General features: G+C 40.2%; 1 protein-coding gene across 2 annotated transcripts in view; it reads left to right on the forward strand.

The window, feature by feature from the left end:
* ZDHHC20 (zinc finger DHHC-type palmitoyltransferase 20) overlaps positions 1–16121 on the forward strand; it is a 309510-nt gene that overhangs the window by 130211 nt on the left and 163178 nt on the right. The window lies entirely within an intron of this gene.

Below are 16121 nucleotides of genomic sequence, written 5' to 3' on the forward strand. Positions count from 1 at the left end.
GTTGGCATGGGATGTGCTGATGCTACTGTTTGAGCCGGGTGGCTTCTGTGCCCCCGACTCTGAGCTGTATTTTCTTGTGCACAGGTGCAGCAGCATGCACATCATTGGTTCCATCCCACACAGTTTCTGCCACACTTAGCTGTAGAGGAGGATAACCCGTCTCCATGCCCTCTGGCCACGGTGATATGAACATTGTCCAAATGCTCCAGAGGCACAGTAGACAAGGTTTGAGTGAGGGTGTATTGTCTTCAGTTTGATTTTGTGGGAGCTCTCTATTGCGTTATCTGATAGTTGTGAACATTCTAATGATATTACCATGATACTTATTATTTCGATTGCTTCAAGAAAGTGTGTTCAAAATGCAGCCAAGTAAATTGTTACTTTTACCTTTTCAGCTTTTATTTTTTGTATTTGTTTCTCTGGTGCCTGTGTATCAATTTACTTCACGCTTAACTGAGATTGCTTTTTTTTCCCCTCAAACTCTTGTAAGCGTAAAAATGTGTATGGAACTGTCCTCACGTATTTGCCATGTTTACGTTTTTATGCCTTAACTTCTGCAGACAGAGCAATACTGGTCCGAGATTTTCACATTCATATTGAACTGGGCATTTCTGGTCTACTGCCATAACGAAAATGCCCGGAACCAGAGTTAGCTCTAAGTAACCCATGGTTGGCAAAAGAGGCCATTGGTCTTCATTGATAATGCCTCAACCTTGTGGATTCCAGTTGCTGCATTACAAGTTAGCAAACTTAAGCCTTTGTTACACAGAGATGCGTAGTATCAGGCATTGTCGGGTCCATCCCTCAGAATTCTCACTGAATTCAATCCGAAAGCTGGACTCTGGACTCAAACAACCCTGCCTTTGGGTTGATATTGGTCAGTTAGTGTCTTCTAGTTACAAACCGGTTATTGTTAAATATACTTTTTAACCTACAAGGACCACTGGCAAAACTCTTGCTGTCAAAGTGGAATGAGGTCTTCAAGACGATTCCCTGTATACACAACTATGCTTCAGCACACTGAAGCAGTAAGGGCGGTACATCTGCTGTCCTGTTTCCTCCGGTAGTCGAGGCCTGTGAGCATAAAAGGTTGTTTTGAAATATTTTTTTCTTACACGCAGTGTCCTACAGGTGTCAAGGGGAAGGGTAGAAAACACAGATGAATCCTTCATTTTATGACTTCCCTATTCAGCTTAGTCTCATCCCATCTTGCACATCACTAAGATAAGCAAATAGATATTTTCTTAATGTAGAACGTTTAAACAAAGTAGCCACTTCGTTCTTGATACAATTGATTGCTTCTGTATTTAATCAATTAACATGAATAATGGTACACTTTGGTTGAAATGTATTTTGTATTACTGCACCCCATGGCAATATTGTGGTATAAAATTTTTCAATTATAATACAAAAGGTTGGCCTTTCACTTTGGTTACAGTGAAAGGTTGTCTCTATGCATGTTCGTGTGTGTCTGTGTCTTTCTACCACAAATAAACAATATAACAGATAAAGCTAACTGCCGTTAGCTTCCTCCTCCAAAGGGGGTACACACTTTGTGGTGAAGAGGAACCTTAAAATATCAGGAATTGAAAAATTACCTAAAGATAGTTTTGTGGTTGGTATTTGGGCGTCAAATCATGGCAATAAGTTTATTGTGCAAAATGGCTTTGTCAGGGAGGGGAATTCTGCCCCACCCTCCCATGTTCTTAGATGATGGCTTCTGCGTGAAAGTAGAGTGTTTTTGAGGGCATGGGAGCAGTGATCACTGCTCCTTGCCCTGCCCCAGATCAGACCCACCTCTGATGCTTGGATTTGTGAATGGGAAGGGAAATCACAAGAAGTGCTCCTGGTACATTCTGTTCAGTTCCTCACATCAGAGTGCTAAAATTCTGTGCTGAGACCAGAAGAAAGGCTGAAGGGATGAGTTAGATAGGGAGTCCTTCTCCAGCCAGCCATCCTTCCACCTCTCCTATCCCTGCAAAAGGGGGAGACTTAAGTGCAGCAACTGAACGCAGTGATCAGTGCTCTGTGCTGCTCCTTGGCCACCTGGTGCATGGTGGTTCCAGTATTTGTGGTGTATGGTGAGAGGAGAGGTTGAACAAGCTCCTACTCTCCACTCACATCCTGCCATCCCTCCTCGTACCACCCACAAATCCAAGAGCTGGGAGCAGTAAGTGGAATTACTGGTACTGCTCCCATTGGTTTCACTTAATTTCCTTCAGCCGATCATATTTCTTGGAGAGACAGATGGGGCCCACAGACCCTCTTAACCCATTTCACCCTCCAGGTCACCTCCCCTCCTGTTCCTGAAAGAAATCTGAGAGTTTGAAGATAAGGAAAAGAGTGCTGCTCTCAGCGCTTCCTCTTTCCTCTTCATCTCTTTCTCTTTAAAGACACTGCACTCGGAGGGGAAAGGAATCTTCTCCTGGGTTCTCAGCTAAGATCATTCACATTAGCTCCAAACATGGAAGAAGCAGCCGAAAGGGACAATGGAAATGAGCATGCTTACTGGGAACTTTAGGGTTGTCTGGTAATTAGGATCTGGCTATCAGGTTCTTAATAGGAACTTACTAGGAGCTGGCATTTCTAATATCCCACTCCCAGTTGGACTCTGATTCACTATATAGCAAGTCAGAGGCCTCCTGTAGATATAACAGAAATTACTCTGCAATTATTTAATTGGACTTACCCTCAATAGTAATTGAACACCGAGGTGTAGAAATTACATTTGTCTATTAGAAGCTCACTAGTGTGCTCTTAATGGAAACTGGGAACATTGCGTGGCTGGCAATTAACAATGATGTTTAGTGCACAGGACCCTGCCTTTCCCTAGACATGCTCCAGGGAGTTGGAGACTGCTTTGTGTGAGGACAGGCACATTCCTATTCAGGTGCAAGTGTCAGCTCCTCCCAGCACTCTAGCTCAGGAAGGCCCATCAGTCTAGTGATGGACCATCAGGCTATGCAGGACACACCTCGGCTCCCTTTGTGCGTGTGACTGTCTAGAGTGAATGCACCACCAGCCCAACTGTCATCCTGACCCAGATGTGTATTCTACAGATAGGCAGAGGCACAGAATGTTTAAACAAGAAAAGCCCACTTTATAAAAGTGCCATTTTCAAACCAACAATTCTAAAACCAACATCACCAAAAGATTTTTTTTTAAATTGAGTTCAGATACCCCAAATTCCATATCTCTATCTGCTCCCAATGCGGAAATTACACTTAAAGTATATTTCAAGGCAATCCCAATGTTACCCTATGGGAGAGATAGGCCTTTCAATAGTGAAAACTGAATTTAGCAGTATTTCACTATCAGGACATATAAAACATACCAGTACATGTCCTACCTTTTAAACTGTGCAAATGTGTGCATATTTCCAGGTGGGCACACTGCCCATGGGGCAGCCGTGGGCCTACCTTTGGTGTGCTGACATGTATTGAAAAGGAAGGTTTGGGCCTGGCAAGTGGGTGCACTTTCCAGGTTGAAATGGCAGCTTAAACCTGCACACACAGGAACTCCAGTAGCAAGCTTAAGATGTTTGCAGGGCTACTCACATAAGTGGCACAATCACTGCTGCAGGCATACTGGTAGCATTTGATTTACAGGCCCTGGGCACACCTGGTGTACTATACGAGGGACTTACTAGTAAAAAAATAAGCCATTCGTGGAGAAACAAATCACCAATACATTTTAGACAGAGAGCATATGCACTTTAGCACTGGTTAGCAGTGGTAAAGTGTCCCAAGTCCTAAAGCCAACAAAAACAGGTCAGCAAAAAATGGGAGGAAGAAGGCAAAAAGTTTGAGGATAACCCTGCAAAAAGGGCCAGATCCAACACCTGGCCATCTCCTGGTCCTCAAATTTCTTGCTGCTGTGATGGTAGATGACAGTTGGAAATTGCCATCTGGCTCCAACTTAAACCGTTAAATAAGCAAAAAGGCTGAGCGTCAGAAAATGGATTTAAGAGATGTGATAACTGCTCACAGTGCCTCAGACTACTAAATTTCCCTTCGATCATCAGTCGAGGACCTGATTATTGTTAGGGAATTTCCTCAGTTCACATGTCAGTTTGGGAAGTACCAGAATACCCAAATTGGCCCCCTGCCATTCCCAAATGGGGAACTCAAGGTGATGTGTGGCCACTAGAGTTTGACAAAATCAAACACCACAAATGGATAGGCATTGGAGGGGCATTCCTCACCCACCCATTCCTCACCCACCTTCCAGGTTATCCATTGAAGATTTGGTTGTATGCTTATAAGGGAAGGAGATGGGAGCAGTATTTACTGCTCCTCAGCTTCTCTAATGATTCTGCTTACTCACCCATCCTTAGTATTAGGGCTATAAGGAAAGGAATATTTTGGTGCAGGTGGCTAAGCCCCTCTCTCCATTCAAGTGACAAAAGGTGGAACCAGGAATAGACATGACTGGGACTTCTCCCAGGACTTATTACGTCCTAGCCTCATATTGAGTGCTTTTAGGGGAGTTAAAAGGACCACTCAGTACATTCCTAACATTCCTTGCACAGAAGCAAGGAATCAAATTGAGTAGAAGGTAGAGTGGGAGTGAACTTTTACCACAGAAGGGTAGAGATCTAATAGCCACAGATGGGATGGGAGCCCAAGCCGGGAAAGAGTCTGGGGAGATAAAAGCCACATATAAAGAGTTAGGGATGAAAAGTTGGTAATATTATGCACCCATAAGTCCTCAGATAAAAAAATAATCACACACGTACACCTTGATATATCAGAAGTTATGTTTTACGTAGCTTCTGACCAAAGGATATGGCCTTGGATTTTTATGCATTTGCCTTGATTGTTTTTACATATTGGGCTCTTCAGGTCGTGTACCAGCTAGTACAGTGGTTAAACACGCAAACATGGGGAATGGGGAAAACATCCATTACAGGCATGGATTGAGTAAATTTTTTATTGGCTTCATACGTGTCTTCACTTTAGAAGCAAAGAATGACGAGAACTTGTATGAACGTTTTATGACTACTTGTGGTTTGAAATGGCGTTCTTAGCTTGCTTTTTTGTGACTCCCTTCAGTCAGATTTTCTGGATGTATGCAATGTCTTTATAACTGGGATTAAGCTCTTAGGCACATTTATTGTGGCTAGGTTGTGTCGAATCCACAAACAAAGGAATCTTGTTCTAGCGACTATATTTCTATACAAAACGTCTGACAACAAACACCTAATTTGTCTCCGAAAGCACCGGCCAGAATTCAGAATGAAAAGCTGTCACTGTCATTGTGTAGTAATGTTCCAGTTCATTTTAGGACATTTCATTCAATGCAACTAACTTTATTTTGTTTTAGCCTTTATTTTTCTTTGGCATCAATCACTACTGGCCCAAAAGTGCAAGGCCAACAACTAGCTGGTGAAGCTTTTGATATAAAGCAGCAGTACTGGTGCCCACGACCCTTCCAAAAACATTTCTATTCGTCAATTTGCCCAAAGTATTTGTAATATTCTCCATTGAGAAGAAACAGTTTGGTGTCTGCCACAGCCACTTCTAGTTGATTTCACCTATTGCTCAGAATATCTTTTTTTCTTTCTTATAAATCTAAAACATTCTGCTATCTGTGAATTGCTCTTATTAAAGCAGAGTTGCCTTCTTCCGTTCTGATTTGCAATTGGTGTTCTTGTAAGCTTCTCAATTGTACTAGTACTCCATTCATTGTGTTTTTTTTATTTATTTTTTTAAATTGGTCTTAATCGGTCATAACACATAATGCATACAAAAGAAAAGGCCAAAAAGAAAAGAATATTTCTTGTTAAGCATAAAAGTGATGAATACAAAGCATGGCATGTACACTAAGAAAATACCCCCAAAAAGGAGAGTAAAGAGTATATAGGAACTACAAGATCAGCATTCACAGGTTTTCTCCCAAATCACAGTGGAACCCCTATCACGTTCTATGGAACTTTGTAAGTGACCATGCTCCTCTAACTTTAGCAAGCATAAGCTCCAGCTTATATACCTGTCGTACAGTTGCTCACCATTCCATGGCAAGGGGTTGAGTTGGGGATACCTAGCATCTAGCGATGCAGAGTCTAGCTGCAACTAGAAGAATGGGGAGCAACCATGTTAACCCAGTATCATTACCAGTTCTATACCCCAACATTATTTCTTTGTGTGTAAGCTCCATGTCCGATCCACAGTATTGCCCAATTAGCTGACTCACCCCAGACATGACACAAACATATTTAAGATATCAGCAGCCAATAATTTACCCTTAGGGCAACTAGTTTTATCCGTGCTGGAGCCCCCGTCACATCTCTTGATTTTCTCGGGTTATACTATAGTAAACAGTCTTAAATTGTTGCAGTTTCAACCTAGCAGAATTCACAGATTTTTCGACCGTTTTCATAGCCCCATATATTTCTGAGGGCAGAACCTTGCAGCCAAACACCTTACTCCACTTGGAGGCTAGCAGTCACCCATCATCTACCTGAGAGAGAGAGAAAACCCTGAGTAAATTTTGCTTACTACGAGTGCCATGCAGGACCTCCAGGATAGTAGAGTCAGCAAGATTAATTGTGGTCTCACACTCAGACATATTAACTTAGTAACTATAGATTCTTAATAAAACATTGTTGGGGAATATCATAGGAAGCCTGTAACTCCTGAAATGCACAAAACCCATTTAAGTTTTATAATTGTCTGGCAGTTTCCATCCCCAATCTAGTCCATAGCCTGCCGCTCTTACCATGAAAGATTTCTGTCAAAGCTGGATTATTCCACAGTGGTGTATAATGATTAATTAGCACAAGAGAATATTTTACTCAAATTTCCCTCCCAATATGAATAATATCTTTGATGATTTTAAATCTAATGTGTTTAAAGTATTTAAGATCAGTCAGTCAATAAAGAAAACAACCTAAGTGGTACGCCTGAGCGGAAAGGTCTGGTTCCGTAGCCGTGTGCAAATTACAAAGCCCTCCTACAAATGCAGCCCAGTAGTAAATTTTAAAATCCGGGAAGTGTAGCCCTGTGGTAATTTAAAATATCTAATGGCCTGCCAGGGTTGCGTGTATACCCAGATAAAGCAGCCAATTGCGCCTTTAAGCCGCTTAAAGAATATATTCGGCTGCCTAAGTGTAATTGCCCAAAACAAATATAGAAATTTAGACAGAATAGTCATTTTAATAATATTACAGTGGCCGGTAATGCTCAATGGTAGCTTATTCCAAAGCTTTAATTTAGAGATAACCGATTGTATCAGGTGCTCGTAGTTTAACTTAAAGATATTATCAACCTGTGCCCTAACTTGGATACCTAAATGCGTAGCAGAGAGTACTACTCCTGAATTTGGTCATTTGGAATAATGTTAAGGAGAATCTGAGTTTTATCAATATTAAGCTTATAACCAGAAAGTGCCCCAAATCTTCCTATTTCTAAGATAACACATTTCATGGCGTCCACTGGATTAGATGCATAAGCAGAGACGTCATCCACATACGCTGTAAAGTAAAGCTCAGAGCCGACTGAGGCCATAGGATGGATACCCTTATTATTAAATAGGGACACTAAGTAAGGTTCAACGTATAAAGCAAATAAAAGTGAAGAGATCAGGCAACCCTGCCGAGTGCCATGCCTGATCTTTAAAACCCTGGAACAAATCCCTGAGCAGACCCGCCTTGCACACAGATTCTGATAGAGATTGCACCCATCCGCAAACTCAATTGCCAATCCCAAAAGCACCCATCACAGCCCATAAACAGTCTCAGACGACCCTATTGAATGATTTTTCTGTGTCTAATAGAATCATACCCTGCTTCATTCCAAGTTTCCCCGAAATATGAAAAGCAGCTATGACTGTATTGGTATGGCCAGTGGTGTCCCACCCAGGAATAGAGCTGTGCGCTGGTCAGAGACAAGTCCTGGCATCGGGGGAGAAAGCTGTGTGGCTAACACTCTATCAAATATTTTAGCATCAGCATTAATTACTGATATTGGATGATATGATACTCTCTCTTCAGGCAGCTTGCCCTTCTTTGGATATACAATAATGTTTGTCCTGTTCCAGGTATCCGGGACTACACCATTTTGATCAATATACTGCATGACGGTTAGCAGAAGAGGCAGAATAGCATCCTTAAAAACGTTATAGAATTCCAGGGGAATAGCAACTTCCCCTGTGGCCTTGCCTGTGGGCAGAGCCCCCAAAGCCTCCTCTGTTTCCCTGATAGTTAAGTCCACCTGCAGCACTGCCCTAGAAGAGTCCTCCACTCTAGGGGTCTATAGTTTTGGACGTATACTTCCTGTGCAGCTAGCCCAGGGACCTGGGACTGGCCATAAAATTGCTGATAAAAAAGAAAAAAATGCTCAAATATCACGAGGGTCGGTGTACATCAGCACATCACAGCCTGTAATTCTTTGAACATAATTTTTCACATTTTTGTTAGCATTTTGATAAGCTAAAACCCGACCCACCTGTTCCCCCGTACTCATATTGCAAAGTCTTATACTTAACATAACTGGCTGCAGCTTTTTCTTTAAGATTTCGTCCAAAGAGAGACAATTTATGGGTCAATTGCAGTTGGAGCCCCCTGCTCCTCGGATGTACCAATTCCCCATTACTAATAGCCCTGGGGTGCATAGTCTCCAGCTGAATAATTTCCTGCCCCAGCCCCAGCACCCTTAGCTCCTTTGAAGCAGTACAGTTAATCCTAAAGATAAACTGCTCTGTAATCCCCTGGATACCACCAGAGGAGGTGCTGCACCTATATTGATCCCAAGAAATTCCGTAGGAGAACTCAAAACAAATTTGCGTTATTCAGTGTTATTTAGGAGATGTTGAGGAAGGAAACTGATCTTCTCCCTTCTCATCCCCAGGTGTTTAATTGAAAGTAATATAGGGTTATAATCTGAAGTGACTCTAGGGCAGACCTCCATACCCATGTCTTGAACCAAGATTCTCCTACCAAAAATCATGTCTATCCTAGAGTACTGTTTGTGAGGAGAGGAAAAGAAAGTAAAACCTCAGGATTTTGGGTACATTACCCGCCAGCCATCCATAAGCATGTGGAGGCTCACCAGCTCCCATATTGATGCTCTAGTTTTAAACATATGAGGTATGGCAGACTAATTCGGTGTATCAATACTATAATCCATAATACAATTAAAATCCCCCATTATAAGTAGTTCCCCGGGCCACCCCAACAGTTCTATGTTTGGTCCATATATCAAACAAATAACATATTTCTGGCTATGGATCATGAGCTGTGCTACTGCCCACCTCCCCTGAGAGTCCGCCATTGTTTTAAGAACCTTGACTGCAAAGTTCTTGGTGACCATGATAGCAACCCCTCTAATAGAGACAGATTTAGAAGTACAAACAGTGTTGTTTTTATACCCCAGCTGAACCAGTAGACAGCCAACCTTATAAATCAAATGGGTCTCTGTGAGTGCCACCAGATGTGGGGAATACATCTTGATCTCCTCACGGACTAATCAATGATTGTTAAAGGAGTCCAGGCCTGACACATACCAACATATAACCTTATGCATAATAAAAAAAGAAAAAGATACCAATCGAACGCCCCTGTCCACCTCAACAGATAAGCCAAAGTGAGCAGACACATACTCGCACCACCACTCATTATGAACCATAGATACTTAAATTCTATGTACAAAAAAGACCATTCAGACCTTTTTCCCTCAGTCCTGATCCTCCGGAATGTAGAGCATATTCGCAACACCCCTCACAGCCCCCCACTCCCCCGTCCAGATCTCCCTTGTCTCCAGCCCCCACCAACCCCGTACCAAGCAGGGAGGCAACTTCCCATCCATTTTGGCTGCTGTTGGAAGGGGACAGCCAGCAAAGTACCTCCCCAGACCCATCGCCCGCTGCCAACCGACACAGTCTACCCACCTCCAAAGTGAAGAAAAGTAAAAGATTATTTTTTTTTAAGCGAAAAAGAGAAAAGGGAGAGAAACCGGGGGGCCCATTCAGCTGTGAAATGCTGGTACAGGAAGAGGAACCATTCTCCCCCCACTCTCCTTCTAGTGACCTTCTGAGACACTATTTAATTTAGAGTCCAGAGCTTTTCAGACTACTTAGAAGTTGTGCGGCTTCCTACTCTGTCAAGCTTTTCTGCAGGAGCCTGCTAGACTGAAGGTTATTATGGATGGCTGAACAAGGATTTGCTTGAGTCCCTGCAGCCTTGAAGGAGTCTATGTGCTGACAAAGCTTACATCTTCTACCCATAGTAGATTTACACAGGTCCTGCATTTTGGTTCAGGTGATTTGGGCCTCACACTCCCTTCTGCGCCCTCTTTCCATTGCTGGCATAAGGCTCTGACACCAGTGAGCCCTTTCTTGTGATGAAAACTATTGTCTATCATGGTCGCACAACTCACCTGCCTAGTCTTTCACTGTCCTTTTTTAATAGAGGGATGATTATGTTCACTTTCAATTTTCATGTCAAAGGGACGTTTTTAAAGTGGACACAATCTACTGCTCTTACAAAGAAAATATGGTCAGTAGCTAGCAGTATTGGCACACCATGCCTTACATGATCTGCTCTCGTGCATACGTAATGTCATTATTAGACATTCCCTGTTATACAAGTATTCCAAACAGTCTTTAATAAATGTATGGCTTATAGATGGAATTCCCAGGTCAACTTTTAGCTCCCCTAAAGATCTGAATCTGATTCCCAGCTTTTCGTTAACATCACCAGAAATTACTAGGATTGGTCTAGCCCAGGGTGCTTTCTAAACCTCAGCAAAACCCCTCAATGTTTCCAGAAGAGCCTTGAAATCCTTCCCTGTCTCAAAAGCTGACCTACTAGGTGATGACTGATAGACTTTTTCGGTCCAAAGAAAAGGCCTTCTACTCCCTGAAGCAGTTCCAGACGCCGGCATTAAACTGTCATGAACTAAAATTACTATTCAAAATAATTTAGCAGCAAGGAGAAAAACATGGTGACCAGAGAAAACACCTTCTCACTAATTCAGGTCAATCAAAACAGACAAATAGCAGGGAAATATATTCCAGGACATGTAGATATCAAGGAACTCGAACGAGCCCTGTTAGTAAGCCACAAGCACAATTGTGACGCACCCAGGTAGCCCTTTTAAGAAAGAAAAAGGACATAATTTTCCTCTGTGATGGGTTGGGAAGCATGTATATTGTTTGTTAAGGTAAATCAGCTTTATTAAAATCAAAATACATATGGGTTGCATACTAACAATACAAGATATCTGTCACAATGATAATATAACTTTAAAAGGAATTGTAAAAGCTGTATTACATTTTAAAAGTATAATATGGGGAAGAAACAATGAAAACGGAACAAGACCAATTACAATGAGAAAGATACATTGGATCTTCGACAGCTAAATAAAAGAAAAAATTAATATTCAAAAAGCATACATTTAAGCTAAATTAAAATTCACTCAAGAACAGAGAAAGAAAGAATTTATGGTGGCTTAAAATTCTCAGATAATGTACAATTAGTAGAATTACAGGCAACAGCATTAAGAAAATCAGTCAAAGGTAACCAATACAAATCTCTATTTATGGAAGGGCAGCATAAAGAGGCAAAACCAATATCTAGTCTATGGTAGTGGCAAACATTATTCCACCAAGCCTTATAGGAAATGTTGGATGAATTTTTCCAATTGAAAGCAATTTGTTGAAAGGCAAAAGCTAACATGAGATCCAGCAACTTTAAATTATCATCATCTGAAACAATGTCAGCAGAGAGACTACCTGGAAAAAGCACCAAGGGAGATAATTGGGTTTGCAAATTATAAATGCAGGTAAGCTGACACCAAGCTTTTCTCCAAAAAGAGACAGTAGGAGGATATTCAGATATGCATAAGATCTCCCTTTGGGCTATTGCAGGACCAGCAATTTGAAGTGGAGGATACAGGACATTTTGCTATAGTAGAAGGGGTAAAATAAAGTCTGTGATAAAGAAAGAAAAGTGACTGTGTGGTAGAAGCTGATCTAGATATTTTATAAGATCGATTCCACACCTTATTTCAAAAGGAAACAGTCCAGGTACTTCCCAAATCCAATTCCCATTGAGATTCAATTTTAGATTTAGGATGCGTCAAAACAGGAGACTGAAAAAGTTTATAGATATTTGATGCCTTAGGATACGAGATAAGAAAGGAGGACAAAGAAAAGGGTAATTCCGAAGAAGGGGAAGGCAAGGAAAACAGTACATCAAGAATAATATTAATAAGAAGCTATTTAGGCATAAATGAATTGGGACAATGAAATAGAAGTTGGAATTGTGAAAAAGAAAGTGGAGTATCATTGGAGAATAAATCCTTGACCCATGCTATATTTCTTTGTCGCCAGGATAAAATAAAAGTTTTTTATTAATAGTGATAAGACAATTATGCCAAATAGGGGAATTCAGAAAAGAGGAATGAGAGACAGATGGAGTTAAATAATGAGAACGCAGAAGAGCACAAGTATGTTTAAGAAGCAGAGAGGAGATAAGCGAAATATTATAGGAAAAGGATACCACCTCAGTACTGGAAAAAGGCAAAAGAAACGAGCATTCAATATCCAACCATAAGGGAGTAAACCTAGAGCCTCACAGGGAGACCCACCTAGAAGCTTGACGCAAACAAAAGGATTTGTGATACAATCTGAAATCAGGAAAATTGACTCCTCCTTCCTGTTTAGAATGACGAAGATTTCTTATTGTTCCAGAGGAATTTAGACAATCTGGAGTCCAATTGTGTAAAAAAGGTACCAGGTAAAGGAAGCGGAGTCATGGATAGGATATATAGAACATTTGGAGAAATCATCATTTTAATATAGTCAAGACGACCCCACCAAGATAAAAATAGATCGATTCTGGCATGGAATCCCTGACCAACTTTCTCTAAAGCATCTGAAATATTTACTTCAATAGACTTTTTAATGGATGAGGTGAACCAAATACCTAAATATTTAATCTTGGAAGAATTCCAGTGAAAACCAGTAATATCAAACAATGCTTTAAAACAAAATTTTGTTAGAGGGAGGATTTCAGTTTTATCCAAATTTCTTATAACCTGAAATCAAAGAAAATTCCTCAATTTCCCAAAGTAGAAACGGAATTGAGAGCTCAAGGTTTGAGATATATATAAAAGTTTATCATCTGCATGCGCCGTTAATTTTAAATGTTTCTCACCATACTGGAAACCTTCAATTTTAATGTTATTTCTAATACTGGATAGAAAGGGCTCTGGAGCTAGAATAAATAGGAGTGGAGAAAGCGGACACCCTTGACGTACACCTCGGCGTAATACAAAATATCTGGACAATTTCACATTTACCAATAACGATGACATTGGGGATTGATCAAGCAAAGAGATAAATGAAATGAAAGGAGGCCCTAAACCATGCCAGGCTACAGCTTTTAAAAGAAAAGACCAGTCTAACTGGTCAAACGCTTTCTCAGCATCTATGGAAATTGCCGCTAAAGAATACGACAGAGTGGGAGCTTTGCTGAGTACATTAAAAAAATGTTCTAGAATTGGCAGAAGCAAGTCTACCTTTGACAAAACCCGTTTGTTCCTTACTTATCAGCGCAGGTAAAAGGGTATCAAGACGTAGGGCTAATAATTTAGCAAAGATTTTATAATCTGTATTGAGAAGAGAGATTGGTCTAAAATGTTTTATAGAAAGTATGATCCTTACCGTCCTTTGGAATTAGGCAAATCGAAGCTTCCTGAAATGTGCCCCCTGTACAACCAGATCCCATGAAGAATTGAAAAAGCTGAAAAAGTTGGGAAGTAACATGTCAGAAAAATGTAAAAAATAAAATTCCACTGTAAAACCATCCGGAACAGGAGTTTTACGTTTTTTTTTTTAGAGATTGAAGGGCTTTAAACATTTCTAACGAAGTAATATCTGCTTCAAGTGAAGTAGCATCAACCAGTGTCTTACTAGGGTTTGGAATATTCTTGAAATAATCATCAATCTGTAAGGAGGTCGGGACTGACTCAGGAGTATAAAGTGTCTGGTAATAATTAACTAATTAATCTAAAATATCTTCATCCTTAAAAAGGGACTCACCAGTATCTGAAACTATAGACTTCACACTATGGCGTTGCTTTCGAACTTTTAAATAATTAGCCAAAAGCTTCCCTGCTCTATTTCGACCTCCATAATAACGGGCACTACTGCGTAGAAGAAAAGAGGAAGCATTATCCGTTGAGATTTTGTTAAATTGCAATTTTGCCTGAATAAGTTCTTGTATATTAAAATTGGAGGAGGAAGAATAATATTGATGTTCTAACCGTTTAATTTTGAGAAGCAGTGCATGATGTTGGGCATTAAAAGTTTTCTTTTTATTAGAGACAAAATTAATTATATGACCACGAGCCGCAGCCTTAAACAAATCCCATAACTATTGTGGAGAAACGTGAGAATCTTCATTAAATTGAAAAAATGTGTCCGCAAAGGCCGCAAAGGAAGTGGAAAATTTAGAATCAAGTAACAAAGAATTATTAAATCGCCACCTATTGGATTTGGGATGCACCAGGAGCAAGTCAAAATCTGTAATGACTGGAGCATGATCAGATATTACCATAGGTTCAATGGAGGAGTTAATACAATTTTGGGATAATGATTTAGAAACAAAAATATTTTCAAGTCTAGATAAGGAGCCATGTGGTGGAAAATAAAACGAAAAATCCCTATTATCAGGATTGCAGGTTCTCCATGAGTCAATTAAATTACATTGTGAGAAAAATGCCATAAATTGTTTATGCATTTTATGGGGAGAAAATTTAATTAAAGATTGCCTATTTATAAAGGGATCAAGAATTTGATTGCAATCCCCTCTAATAAGAAATTCATCATTATAATGCAAACATTGTTTAGTAATACTAGGCCAGAAACGATAACCTGAATTATTAGGACCATATATATTACCAATAGTTATTGTAATCCCATTAATACTGAGACTCACAAAGAGCCATCTACCATCAGAATCCGAGTCTTGCGAAATAACATTAACTGATAATTTTTTATGGCAGAGCACAGTTACACAATTTTTCGTTGTAGACGAAGGTGAAGTAAAAACATTGCCCACCCAACCTTTTTTAAGTTTCAGAGCTTCAGAATCCATCAAATGGGTCTCTTGTAGAAGAACCAAGTCTGGATTATATTTAGATAAGTGGGATAAAATTCTCTGCCTTTTAATTGGGTTAATAAATCCTTTGACATTCCAAGAAATAACTCTGAATTTACGTCACATAACCATATATATACACGAAAGGCCTTGTACCATAAATAACTGAAAGTACATGTAAGGGAAAGGAAAACAGAAAAAACAAAGAGACGAGTAAAGGGAAAACAGCAGGGAAAAGGATGGAAAATATTCAAGAAAAAAATAAGACATTACATGTTAAATAAAGACGACTGCAAAAACATACCTGAGATGAATGAACAATAGGGGAGGGGTGGTGACAGCATAGACTGAAGACGGCACAGCAAGGGAACGGAACGCATCAACGGACCAAGGTTATGAGCAAAAATAATGATTATAGAACACCAGGAACCTGTGAAAAGAAAACAATACATTAACAAAAAGGGTCTGTAGTCCAGGTCAATATAGTATACTGTATAAACTGCATATGAAGGACCATCAATTATATCGCAGTAGTAATGAAAGGGCATAATAAATTAAGAAATGTATATAGTCAACGTGTAGAAGGACCAGCTGTTTCCATAGAATTTGTAGAGTGTAGTCGTAGAAAATCACGAAGAACTGCAGGAGAGGTAAATTAAGTGGTCTTGTTTTGATATGTCACTTTGAACAAACACGGATGGAATAATCCAAAACGAGCTCCCAAGTCACAAAGCTGTGGCCGAAGATCAAAAAACTCTTTCCTCCTGTTTGGTGTAGCTTTGGACACATCCTATGAGAAGAAGATTTTACTTCCCTGCCAAGGAATTAGTTTTTTTGGCTTTCGCAGCATTAAGAATTCTCAATAAATCAGTAAATTCAAGAAAGAAAATAATCACGCCTCTTGGTTTAGATGTGGAGGAATGCGGAGAACGATGACCAATGCGGTGCGCTCTTTGGATGTTCAATACTGTAGAAGATGGTAGGCTCACAAACTGTGGAAAGGATGAGGCAAAAA

The sequence above is a fragment of the Pleurodeles waltl genome, chromosome 8 (genome assembly GCF_031143425.1).
Source record: "Pleurodeles waltl isolate 20211129_DDA chromosome 8, aPleWal1.hap1.20221129, whole genome shotgun sequence".
NCBI lineage: Eukaryota > Metazoa > Chordata > Amphibia > Caudata > Salamandridae > Pleurodeles > Pleurodeles waltl.